The following is a 13,298-nucleotide window of genomic DNA, read 5'->3' as shown; positions in this document are numbered from 1 at the left end:
TGTCAGTATCAAAATATTATTTTGAATCACTAAGATGTCGTTTGGGGTTAATTTCAGCTTTTTAAAAGGTACTTCAACACGCAAACAGTACCGTACTGTTGGTACTTTATTATTATGCATGTAACTCTTTTATAGGTACAAAAGACGTAAACAGTATGGTAGGTACATAATGATCAAATATGTAACTCTCTTATGGGCATATAGGGTACCTCCAAATGTAAACAGTACAGTATGTGTACTTCAATATCATATATGTAACTCTCTTGAATGAATAGATCTAAATATCAATTATGTACAAGAACAAAGATTAGTTATTGTATGTAGCGTGTGGCCCTGTGATGAGGTGGCGACTTGTCCAGGGTGTACCCCGCCTTCCGCCCGAATGCAGCTGAGATAGGCTCCAGCACCCCCCGCGACCCCGAAAGAGACAAGCGGTAGAAAATGGATGGATGGATGTAGCGTCTAAACAAGAAAGAGGTTGTAGGACATTAACACCAGATCAATAACAGTCCTTTACAATCTCATTATTACTATAGAAATGGCCAACTCTGTAATTTTTGGGACACGATAAAGGCTCAAATGATTTCAAACACATATCCTTAAGATAACCGCAACTGTAAGTGTTTGTCCTAAATGTATTATATTAGTTATGGCAGAGACTTCCTTATCCCGCGAGGAAAAGTATCTGATTGGCTCTCGCTCATACCTAACCCCCACCCCTCTTTCAGTGTACGCAATTTAAAAGCTGTGCATATATTCCATGGCAACAGCAGAGGATGAATGTCCCATAACAAGAAGATAGAGAAAAAGAAGAAGCTTATTGACTACGGTGTCGGCACGGACTACTAAGGCGGACGCGCACACATTTCAGGATTTATGCAGATCCCAAATACAGATCGGCAGGTACCATAAGGTAAGAAAAGTTGCTTTTGCATAATATTGCAAAACAAAACGCCAGATAATATGTCTTACCTTATACACACACCATAATAATACTAGTATGTTTAATGCGCCGACAATCCATCAAGCGGTGCGGCTTCATAGCTTGCCAAAGTACTAAAACAATTTGATGGATTTTTGAGTGCCGTGTGTAATGTTCTAAATTTTTAATGGCACATATAAAATGTTGGTGTTGTTTACTTGAGTCATATTGCCATCATATTGCAGTCTACATGTATCTCTTATGCTTGACTGCCATCTACTGGTCACACTTATCATTACACCATGTACCAAAAAAAATTGCTTCGAGGTCGGTAAGCAAAACCAGAATTATTCCGTACACTAGGCGTACCGGGTTATAAGGCGCACTGTCGAGTTTTGAGTTAAAAAAAAGGATTTTAAGTGCGCCTTATAGTACAATGGGTACTTGTTGTATCCTCTTAGTCAACGTACCTTTGTGGGGCACTAGGAGGTTAACCCCTTTACTACTGTTACCCCAGGTGGCCCTTGGCAAAGCCCTAGTACCTGACTGCCCCCCTAGCCAGGGATACGGTGAAGACCTCAACGGCGGAGCAGGCGGAAGATGGTAGATTTTAAGAACTACCACAAGGGCTGCGATGGCGGAAGAAGGCTGCAGCAGAAAAGGGTCCCCAGTCGTCTTGGACTCCATGCCACTGGGCCCTGACCCGATTCTGTCAAGGATCGTGTGGTGACTGTCTGTGCACCAGTCTCCCCACGTAAAACAAAGTCACGCACAGGCATCCTCCATAAAGTGATACACCCCTACCAGGAGGATCGTCATACTCGTTCGAGTGACCACCGATGATGATGATGATGTTTTGATTACTGATCATCTTATTTTGGCCTGTTCTGATGTAGAAATAAAATGTATTAAAATAAACAGCTTCCAGCCCAGGGCAGACTCGGCTTACTCTGCCCGGGCCCAACATGCCGACCCTGACCGCAGGTCCCTCGTTAAACATGACCAAGTCTGTTGTCCCAGTCGGCCCATTACACTGGGCAGCATCTGTCATCATTTTATGAATCAGTTATGACTAAAAGACTGCATGTTCTCATAGTGCAAACAGAAATTCAAGTCATCTGTGAACGTATTAAATAAATTGATCACCTCTGATTAAATGATCCTTAGGAAGTATCAGGAGTATCATAGTACACAGAGGTACTTAAAGGGGCCATTACGTTCGATAGCACGACTCAGGATTTAATTGTTTTTTTTACCATTTTAATTGAACTGTCTTTGATAGGCTCTTCTGTTTTTTATTGTTTCTGGTTTAGATTACTTTTCCTAGTCTAGTGTGAGCCTTCCCACATTCATACTCTTTTTGTAAGAATATTTCGGACAAGCTTTTGATGTGCTCTAAGTGCGAGACGACAATGGACTCAAAATGACGTATTAGACAATATGGTGTTTGATAGCCCCGTGGGATCGTGTAAACACTTTAGTTGGAGCAAGCAGCTTCTTACAGAGGAAGTCGTTGAATTTTCCATCATGTAACCCGAGGCTTTCTTCCTGTTTATGGAAAGCTACCTCCAGCTAAGAGTCACTGGGAACCATATGGCACAGGGTTTTTGTCTCAAGTACTCAGGTGATGGAACACTTCCAAGCATTAGAACGTCCCCAAGTCTGTTGTTTAGACAAGCATGCACTGTGATTATTGTCTTATTATCAACATTGCAGGCTCAACCAGAAGAGCAGTCAGTAGAGAGCAGGCCAAAGACACAAAGCCAAGTTTGACACTCGGGCTGTTGTGTCGGCAATAGTGCTGTCAAATGATTAACATTTATTCACAGGGTTGCTGTGGATTCATTTCAAACAATTACAATTTAATATGAACCATTTTTAATGTATTTTACTTTGCAAGAGCAAGGAGACTCCAGAAAGAAGGGAATATTTAAGCACTTAAAGAGGACTTAATAGGCAAAAACTACTTTTCTTGAATTTTGGTCCTTGTTTTTGTGTATTTGGTATCTCCATAAGTCCCGAAAATTTTCAATCAAACCATGGAGGCATAGAGATGGGTACCTTTTACATTTGAACCGATACGGTATCAATTCCCAGGACCTAGGAATCGATACCGGTACTCAATGGCGACAATGTTCTGTACCGGTACTTTTGTGTGTGTTGATAAAAACTAAATGTTTTTAATAATAAAATCTAATTTTTTTATTGGAACATTTAAAAATGAGCTGATTGTTATAACTTCTGTCCAGTTGCTATAGCTTCTTTATTATGACATTTCTGAGTCAATTACTTTGTAGCATTGAATTGCAACAATTGCTGCTGGAATGATGACCAAGTGTTAGAGTTCGGGATGTAACGAGATGAAAAGTCTATATCACGGTTATTGCGACCAAAAGTAGCACTGTTATTACAGTAAGATCGCAGTATTGTTGAATGGGCTCAATATGTGCTTATACACAGCCTAAAATCATCTGATTTTTTTTTTAATAACTAAAATGAATAGACACACTGTTGGAAAATCCACTATTTTGCATGTTTTGGTTATATAAGCTGTGCTTTAGTTTTAGTATTTTATCTGTTTCAATTAGGGATGTCCCATAATGGCTTTTTGCCGATATCCGATATTCCGATATTGTCCAACTCTTTAATTACCGGTACCGACATCAACCGATACTGATATATACAGTCGTGGAATTAACACATCATTATGCCTAATTTGGACAACCAGCTATGGTAAAGATAAGGTCTTTTTTTTAAATATTAATAAAATAAAATAAGATAAATACATTAAAAACATTTTCTTGAATAAAAAAGAAAGTAAAACAATAAAAAAAACAGTTACATAGAAACTAGTAATTAATGAAAATGAGTAAAATTAACAGTTAAAAGTTAGTACTATTAGTGGACCAGCAGCACGCACAATAATGTGTGCTTACGGACTGTATCCCTTGCAGACTGTATTGATATATATTGATATATAATGTAGGAACCAGAATATTAATAACAGAAAGAAACAACCCTTTTGTGTGAATGAGTGTAAATGGGGGAGGGAGGTTTTTTGAGTTGGTGCACTAATTGTAAGTGTATCTTGTGTTTTTTATGTTCATTTAATTAAAAAAAACAAAAATAAAACGATACCGATAATTAAAAAAACGATACCGATAATTTCCGATATTACATTTTAAAGCATTTATCGGCCGATAATATCGACAGGCCGATATTATCGGACATCTCTAGTTTCAATGGCTAAACTTTTATTGTTTTGTACCTAAGCACTTTACAATATATTTAAATGAAAAGTGCGTTGCAAATCAAATCTAATATTTATTACGTATGGTGGGCGTTCTACTATTTGGTTGTCCCACATATTTAGACAGCGCAGCTTTTATATTCGATGTGCACAATTAGGTAGCTTAGTTGTTCAAACAGCAATGAGTTTATTTAAGTTCAGATTGAGGTATGTTGTTTCTTAATGGGGAAAGACGTCAATGTCTCTTGTTTTCATGTTATCCTTTAAAGGGGAACATTATCACCAGACCTATGTAAGCGTCAATATATACCTTGATGTTGCAGAAAAAAGATCATATATTTTTTTAACCGATTTCCGAACTCTAAATGGGTGAATTTTGGCGAATTAAACGCCTTTCTATTATTTGCTCTCGGAACATCGGGAAGCAATCCGCCATTTTCTCAAACACATTACAAACACCGAGTCAAATCAGCTCTGTTATTTTCCGTTTTTTTCGACTATTTTCCGTACCTTGGAGACATCATGCCTCGTCGGTGTGTTGTCGGAGGGTGTAACAACACGAACAGGGACGGATTCAAGTTGCACCAGTGGCCCAAATATGCGAAAGTGGCAAGAAATTGGACGTTTGTTCCGCACACTTTACCGACGAAAGCTATGCTACGACAGAGATGGCAAGAATGTGTGGATATCCTGCGACACTCAAAGCAGATGCATTTCCAACTGGACTGGACAGATCAGCTTTCAGGAAAAGAGAGCGGATGAGGGTATGTCTACAGAATATATTAATTGATGAAAACTGGGCTGTCTGCACTCTCAAAGTGCATGTTGTTGCCAAATGTATTTCATATGCTGTAAACCTAGTTCATTGTTGTTAGTTTCCTTTAATGCCAAACAAACACATACCAATCGTTGGTTAGAAGGCGATCGCCGAATTCGTCCTCGCTTTCTCCCGTGTCGCTGGCTGTCGTGTCGTTTTCGTCGGTTTCGCTTGCATACGGTTCAAACCGATATGGCTCAATAGCTTCAGTTTCTTCTTCAATTTCGTTTTTGCTTCCTGCCTCCACACTACAACCATCCGTTTCAATACATGCGTAATCTGTTGAATCGCTTAAGCCGCTGAAATCCGAGTCTGAATCCGAGCTAATGTCGCTATACCTTGCTGTTCTATGCGCCATGTTTGTTTGTATTGGCATCACTGTGTGACGTCACAGGAAAATGGACGGGTGTATATAACGATGGTTAAAATCAGGCACTTTGAAGCTTTTTTTAGGGATATTGCGTGATGGGTAAAATTTTGAAAAAAACTTCGAAAAATAAAATAAGCCACTGGGAACTGATTTTTAATGGTTTTAACCCTTCTGAAATTGTGATAATGTTCCCCTTTAAGCTAGCAAGCTAGCACCAGCCAATCTGTGAGTTTATCAAAATGTAGTTATAAATCATGGTTTTTCGAAAAATGTTATCTAAAACGGTACTACTAACCGTCGGGCGTTTTACTGTGGTTATCATTAATACCGTTATCCCTAAATCCGTAGTTAGAGCCGGCTTAGTCTGCAACTTGACGTGACGTCATGCGCTACCAAAGAACCGTAACATGTTATATTTTACGTGAATCGTTGTCCCGGGATTCGGTCGATGCTAAAAAAAAGTGCCGGATTCGGTGCTCATCCTTATAGAATATAGAGGCATGTCGTAGATATTTATAAAACAATCTTGGCTTCTTCCAAACTTGCTCCAAACAAGCCGTTTGGAATTTGAGACATTAGGAACGTATTTCGCCTTATTCTCATATATGGTAGAGGTTTACCCGAAGAGCTTTGCGCAAGTCCGCCATTGTAGTCTGACGTTGTAGTCAATGGGTTCCTTATTTTTCTCTATCCTCTATCAGACTGGCGCGTACATGCACATACATGATAAAATGTACCTTTAAATGTACTTTAACTTATATCTGTCAGTAGATATAGTCCTCCACACATATTGCTGGGTATTGTGGCCAAACAGCTCAATTTTTGTTTCATCTGACATCACATGGACAAAGATAAGACCTTCTGGAGGAAAGTTATGTGGTCAGATGAAACGAAAATTGAGCTGTTCTATACAAACACACACACACACACACACACAGCCCGGCCCCCGGCCAAAATTTTTTAACCCAATGCGGCCCCCGACTCAAAAAGTTTGGGGACCCCTGCTTTAGACCTTAAATATAAGGCGACCCTGTCCTTTTTTCTCGGGTGAAATTGACCGTATTGACCCTAATATAAGACATTTGTTACAAACGCGAGCCAGAGCTTTTCTATCTGTCACTCACACAGACACTTGTGACCTGGAGAGATGGAGAGGGCGCTCTGATCGATCTGACTGCTGGATGCTGAAAATGCACAAACAGTTCTGACAATACCCTCCTGTACTGGTTTCACTGTGAAAGCACAGACTGGACCTAACGTTAGGACTCTGAGGATCCTATTTCGCGAAAGACAAGAACACTTACGGACACATTCTGCAGCTTTCGACGCCGAAACCACAACAAGGCCGAAACAACCCGTTTTTTTGTGTTGAAACAAAGAAAACCTAATCGACTCGGTGCAGGTGGCCAACAGCGATGAAAGTAAACGTCGTGATATCGTGCTCTACATGTTGTGGGCGAGTGACGGAGAGCCCAGCGTGAACACAAGCTCGGGCCGTTGCAAAATGACAGAGGTAAAACGTGTGACACAAAATGTCACACATGGCCCGTGAAACAAACAGCTCTGTGGCGAGGCTTCGTGGTTGGAGCAGACTATGTCACGTGATCTTTAGCCAGGCATCTACTCTCTACCACCACTTACTTACTTCATGTCAACACATGGATGTCTTTCGATGGTCTTAATCCACTCACACACTTCGACTTGAATGAAGTCAAGAGGAACATAAAATGCAAGCTGCGGAGTCCTCTTTTAAATATGGATCATATGCATTGATATCGGGAACATTAACAGATAGATATTTGTCAATGCCGGCCTGACATCTTTGCAATACACCTTTTGATGACCTATACACCGATGCACATCCACCCGAACAACACACACACGGCGAAAAAGACACCCACAGTATATCTTTAACTACAGCAAAATCGCTGACCAGTTAATATAGTCTAAATATGTGCATGGAACATTAATAACCAAACAACAACAAAATATGCATGGTTACTCGGCCGGCTCAAACACTTGGCGGACAAACAAGCACTTAAGCAGCACTCAGTCGGACTGCCTCGAAGAGATGTTACAATTTTCCGTGCCAACAACGCAAGTATGATAGAAAACACTTTAACATTTTTAAAAATGTAATAACTAGATGCTAATTTACATTTGATTTCCCATTGACGTGCTACTGATTAGCATTAGCGATTTGACATGGCATTCCAGCACCTCAAAATGTTCAGTTTTCAGTTCGGCATCACATTTTTCCAGTTGTTTCATTACAGGAAGAAGCTGAGCTTATTTAATTCTACCCCTTTTCATACCGCAGCAATTGTATCCCATTTCCTTGTACTCTATAACAGAACAGCAAATAAATAAATAATATACCATAGTAAGTAAACAAATATAAAGTACATAATTAATCTCATCATAATTATTGTTCTGTGTACTTTGTGAACACTTGTACTTTGAACAGTCTCTTAAACTGAATCATATTGGTGCTTTGTTTGATTTCTTTGGTTAATCCATTCCATAATTGAACTCCACACACGGATATGCTAAAGGTTTTAAGAGTTGTACGAGCATACAAATGTTTTAAATTAGATTTTCCTGGTAATGAAAACTACTGTACAACTAAGATGCACGTTACAATCAAACACCTGATGTGTAAAAAATACAACACTTACAGTATAAACACTTTTTAGGGTGCAACAAAAGACTAAATGTAGCTTAATGGAAAAGACTACTCCCTGACTAGGCAACACACCGTAGTCTATACACTACTGCCATCTAACGTCTAGGTATTGCAACTGCATGCAAAGCCTGCTATATAATACTTGCAAATGAGACTCAGAAGTGTAAGAAAACAAGATAGAACTGGACAGCACATGCATTATTATCAGCTCACTGTTAAATGTTGAAAAATAGACTTTGATTATACACACATTAATATTATAAACGCATGAACACACACAAAAATAATGAAAATTGCTACTGTGGAGTGCATTCCCAAGTACCATATCCATTAAAATGTGAAAAGTACCCATCCTTAATGGTTACTCAGTCACGTAACTGTAAATGACTTTCTTTGGTACACTCTATAGCTTGTGTTTAAAATGCTTTGGAATTTATGCTAGAACAATACATAATACTGGAAAACAGATTTACCAAAAATTTCAAGATTCAAGATTCAAGATACAAGATTGTTTATTGTCATATGCACAGTTAAACAGACAGTTTGCCGTACAATGGAAATCTTACTTTGCTAGTCCACCCTTCAACAAGTCACACGGTACTTAGCTACAAATAAAAATAAAAATAAAAATGTATATACAAGGCACAGAAAGTAACATAACATTATTGCACATTCTGATTGACAGTCAACAGTATAAATATGGAGGTGACCTTGGGTCACGGCAGCAGTTAAAGTGTCTTTAGTGATCAAAGGTGAAAAGTGTCTACAGTGATGGTTCACAGTTCGGGGGTGGTCATGGTAGCTGTCTTTTGTTCAAAAAGACAAAAGTAAAACGGGGGGTGGGGGGGGAGCTAGCATTCACAAGTTAGCATTCACAAGCCTGATGGCCTGTGGGTAGAAACTGTTTGTCAGTCTCGTAGTCCTGGATTTCAGGCTCCTGTATCGTCTGCCTGATGGTAGGAGGCTGAAGAGACTGTGCTGGGGGTGTGTACTGTCCTTTATGATGTTGTGTGCTCTCCTGGTGGCCCTGGTAGAGTACATGTCCTGTAGTGAGGGGAAGGCTGCTCCTGATATGTACTGAGCAGTTTTAATCACTTGCTGGAGTGCCTTCCTGTCCTTAGCAGTGCAGTTTCCATACCAGACCGTGATTGAGCTGGTAAGGACACTCTCAACCGTACTTCTATAGAAGTTGCTGAGAATTTTGAGTGACATGCCAAATTTTCTCAGCCTTCTTAGGAAGTACAGTCGCTGCTGGGCTTTCTTTATTGTTTGTTGGGTGTTGTGATCCCAGGTGAGGTCCTCGCTGATGTGGGTCCCGAGGAATTTAAAGGTTTTCACCCTGTCCACCTTTGTCCCCCCCTATGTACAGAGGTGTGTACTGTGCACTCCTTCTCCGTGGGTCAATAATCATCTCCTTGGTCTTGTCTGTGTTCAAGGAGAGATTATTATCCTGACACCAGGCCACCAGTTCCGCTACCTCCCTTCTGTACGCTGCCTCAGCTCCCCCGGTGATCAGTCCGACGACCGTAGTATCATCTGCAAACTTGATGACACTGGTGTTGTTCTGGGAGGCCAGACAGTCGTGTGTGAAGAGGGTGTACAATAGGGGGCTCAGCACGCAGCCTTGGGGGGTCCCTATGCTTAGAACCTTTGTGCCTGATGTCTGGTTGCCGATTCTGACTGACTGGGGCCGGGTTGATTTTCATTAGACGAATGTTCCACAATTTATAGACAATTAACAAAATTCTACATGTGCCCCGATTCAAATGTGCTATGCTTGATAGCGGCGATGTTTGTTTTTGGTTGTTTTTTTTACCAATTTTGTTTAAAGGCGAACTGCACTTTTTTGGGGAATTTTACACAATCATTATGAAAAACATGACGACGGATGTACTTTCAAAATTTCAATTTGGGGTTTAAAAACAGCGCTGATTGTCAGAGAAATAATAGCACTGTTAAAACTGTAGGAGTGAAGCTTTTGCCACTCAAATTTCAACTACTTTGCATAGCTTACACTAGTAACTCGCTAACTGTGGTACGTATACCACTAGTGGTACGCAGGCTCCATTTAGTGGTACACAAAAAAAAAAATCACTTGATTAAAGTACAGTGTTTTGTTTTTTATACAGCCAAACACAGTGTTACTGTTCATACTGTGTGTAATGTTACAGTGGCCAAAAATATTAAATATGCTTGTTAAACAAAACCTCTGCTTTGTTATCAATGAATACTTGACCATACTACGCTACTGTATCTTAATGTCGGTCATTATGGTGGTACTTGACGAGACAAGTTTTTTCTGAGGCGGTACTCGTGAAAAAAGTTTGAGTACAACTGGCTTACACGAACAAATAAACATGTAAACAAATGGTGTAGTCTAAATATGGTACTATAAACAATGTGCTGTACCATCGAGCTGGATGCAATCTTACTTGGAGGGGAGGGAACAGGTGGTAGAGGTGAACGGCACCGTGTCCCCCCCTCCCCCCTCTCAGTAAGCTGTGGAGTCCCCCAAGGCAGTATATTGGGGCCTTTACTGTTCCTAGTATACATAAACGACTTGTCATCGGCATGCGACTGTGAATTGTTCTTGTTTGCGGATGACTCGGCCTTGCTGGTATCAGACAAGGACAAGTCACAGATGGAGAAAATCCTCAGTGCTGAACTCTGTAGAACTTGCACCAGGCTCGCTGACAACAAGCTATCCATACACTTGGGTAAAACGGAATCCATCCTGTTAAACAGGAACCTTAAGAAAGTCAGTGACTTCACTATAAAAGTGGGTGACATTGTTATCACCAGGAAAGATGAGGTCACCTACCTAGGTTCCATTCTAGAGACTAATCTTTCCTGTGATAAAATGGCAACCAAGGTAATCAAAAGGTCAACCAACGAACAAGATTTCTCTATAGAATCTCCTCTCTGGTCAACAAAAGCACCATGAGGATTCTAGCGGGAACTCTCGTTCAACCCTTTTTCGATTACCCATGCACCTCCTGGTACCCTAGCACCTCCAAAACCCTCAAATCTAAACTCCAAACATTCCAGAACAAGCTAGTCAGATTACTTCTAGACCTCCACCCCAGATCCCACCTCACTCCTACCCACTTCTCCAAAGTGGGCTGGCTCAGGGTGGAGGACAGAGTAAAACAACTTGCACTGAGCCTAGTCTATAAAATCCGCTACACCTCCCTGATACCGAAGTACATGTCAAACTACTTCCTTAACGTAAATGACCGCCATAACCACAACACCAGGGGGAGCTCCACTAACCACGTTAAACCCAGATTCTGATCTAACAAAGGTCTTAACTCATTCTCTTTCTATGCCACATCAATGTGGAATGCACTCCCAACAAGTATAAAAGAAAGGGCATCTCTATCCTCCTTCAAAACCGCAATAAAAGTACACCTCCAGGCAACTTCAACCCTAAACTAACACCCTCCCCGAACTGTTAATAATCAAAGGTAAATAATCAAATGTAGATACTTTTTCTTATGCCTTCTGATCTCTCTCTCTCTCTCTCTTTCTCTGTTCTCAATTGTTGATGACTGAAATGATGATAACAACCAAACCTAACCCCCCCCCCCTCCACACACCGGATTGTAAATAATGTAAATAATTCAATGTATATACCCTGATGATTATCTTGTGTGATGACTGTATTATGATGATAGTCTATATCTGATAGTATATATCTGTATCATGAATCACTTCAAGTGGACCCCGACTTAAACAAGTTGAAAAACTTATTCGGGTGTTACCATTTAGTGGTCATTTGTACGGAATATGTACTTCACTGTGCAACCTACTAAAAAAAGTCTCAATCAATCAATCAAAAAAACATGTCGCAAAGAGTTAGTCCAAACCGTTAACATTTAATATTCTGAATAACATAGTTATTTTTTTTACTCCTGTTTTGACACAAGTGTGTGTTTGGCTTGTTGATCCAGGTGTTCTACCTGTAAGCACAGTACTATTGCATATGTGGCACTTGAAAATACATCAGAAATAGATACTTGCAGTGTAAATACCTACTTTCATTTCATGCTATCCTTTACAGCAACAAAGTAGTAAATATACGTGGGTATACCATTATTGTTGAGTAACAACTAATGAAAAAACCAACAATGCCAAAGCAGTCTCTCAAACACCAAGAATTATTTGCTCTTATAAAATTGCATCTACAAGCATCACATTTGCAGATATGTGATAAAAAGTCACTTATATGTTGTTTCAAACATGAATATCATCCTCCAGCCCTCACATTGAATGATGCTGCTCACTGTGCTGTAGATGTATTATTTTACCTCTCAACTGGGTCATTTTTTATATTGCAAAAAAAAAAATCAATAGAAATGCAATCCTCCAAATAGGTCAGGTTAACTCAGTGTGGTCCACCATGAAGGAATGCTGCGTTCACGTATCACACCACCTGTTTGTACCGTTCCAGTTCTACTTTAATAATAACAATATCACGAAATTGTGAATATTTCTTACCTTCAGGGCTTCACTCCGCTAGTTGTCCACACGAGGTGATCAATTCTCGGAGGGGAAAAAAGTGTCTCTCCCGGCATCTGTCCGGAGTAAGCAAAGGGGCTGAAATAAAAAATAAAAAATGATGGATGAACCTGAAGGCAACGCATCACCTCCACGGGACTCTTCTTTGTCTCCCTCTGAGAAGGCTGGTGTGATAGTATCGATTATCGGTCAAGTAAATATGAGTCTTCAGTACGAGGACGGGACAAGCGAGGCGCCGAAATGTATGAATGTACCAAAGTAAAACGCGCGTCCTTCCCTCCTTCCTTCCTTCCTTCCTTCCTTCCTCTGCTGCCCGCGCTTTGGACGGACGGAAGCGCGCTCGCGAGACCGATGAGGCGCGTTCGCGAGGCAGGCAAGGCGCTCCGTGGCGGTGATGGTGGCTGTGGGAGTGGACTGCAATGTCACAAATTATTCATGTAGGAGGAGGGAAGCTCATTTGGACTCATTGTTTCGTCTCCATTCGTGCAAACATTTTGGAAGGAAGTCATAATTCTGTATCTCTACTTATGTGTCTACGTGTTGTAGCCTTAATGACCATGTCTAGTAGTGCACTCGCTTCTCGAACTGCAGTACGATTACGGCTGTAAATGCACTCAAAATGTCGGATAAAGATCGCACAAAAACCGAAGCAACAATTCAGATGAGAAATATGTTCCAGACACCCAAAAACCGACTAATTATAGCAGAAAACAAGGCATACTTGCCAACCCT

General features: G+C 40.5%; 1 protein-coding gene across 2 annotated transcripts in view; it reads right to left on the bottom strand.

Moving 5' to 3' along the window:
- The window catches only part of gpr153 (G protein-coupled receptor 153), a 90,965-nt gene extending 78,003 nt beyond the window's left edge, over positions 1-12,962 (bottom strand). The window contains exons 1-2 of one of the 2 annotated variants that reach the window (XM_061975709.1): positions 12,695-12,961; positions 12,546-12,622 (exon numbers count right to left, since the gene is read on the bottom strand). The gene's annotated coding sequence lies outside the window, so the exon portion shown is untranslated. Of the gene's footprint in view, positions 1-12,545 lie in introns of both variants that reach the window. The other variant, XM_061975720.1, reaches the window with a different exon arrangement.
- Positions 12,963-13,298: the final 336 nt, after the last annotated feature.

The sequence above is a fragment of the Nerophis lumbriciformis genome, linkage group LG01 (genome assembly GCF_033978685.3).
Source record: "Nerophis lumbriciformis linkage group LG01, RoL_Nlum_v2.1, whole genome shotgun sequence".
Taxonomy (NCBI): domain Eukaryota; kingdom Metazoa; phylum Chordata; class Actinopteri; order Syngnathiformes; family Syngnathidae; genus Nerophis; species Nerophis lumbriciformis.
The sequence above is the reverse complement of the archived record's forward strand: the minus strand, read 5'-3'. Positions and strand labels throughout refer to the sequence as shown.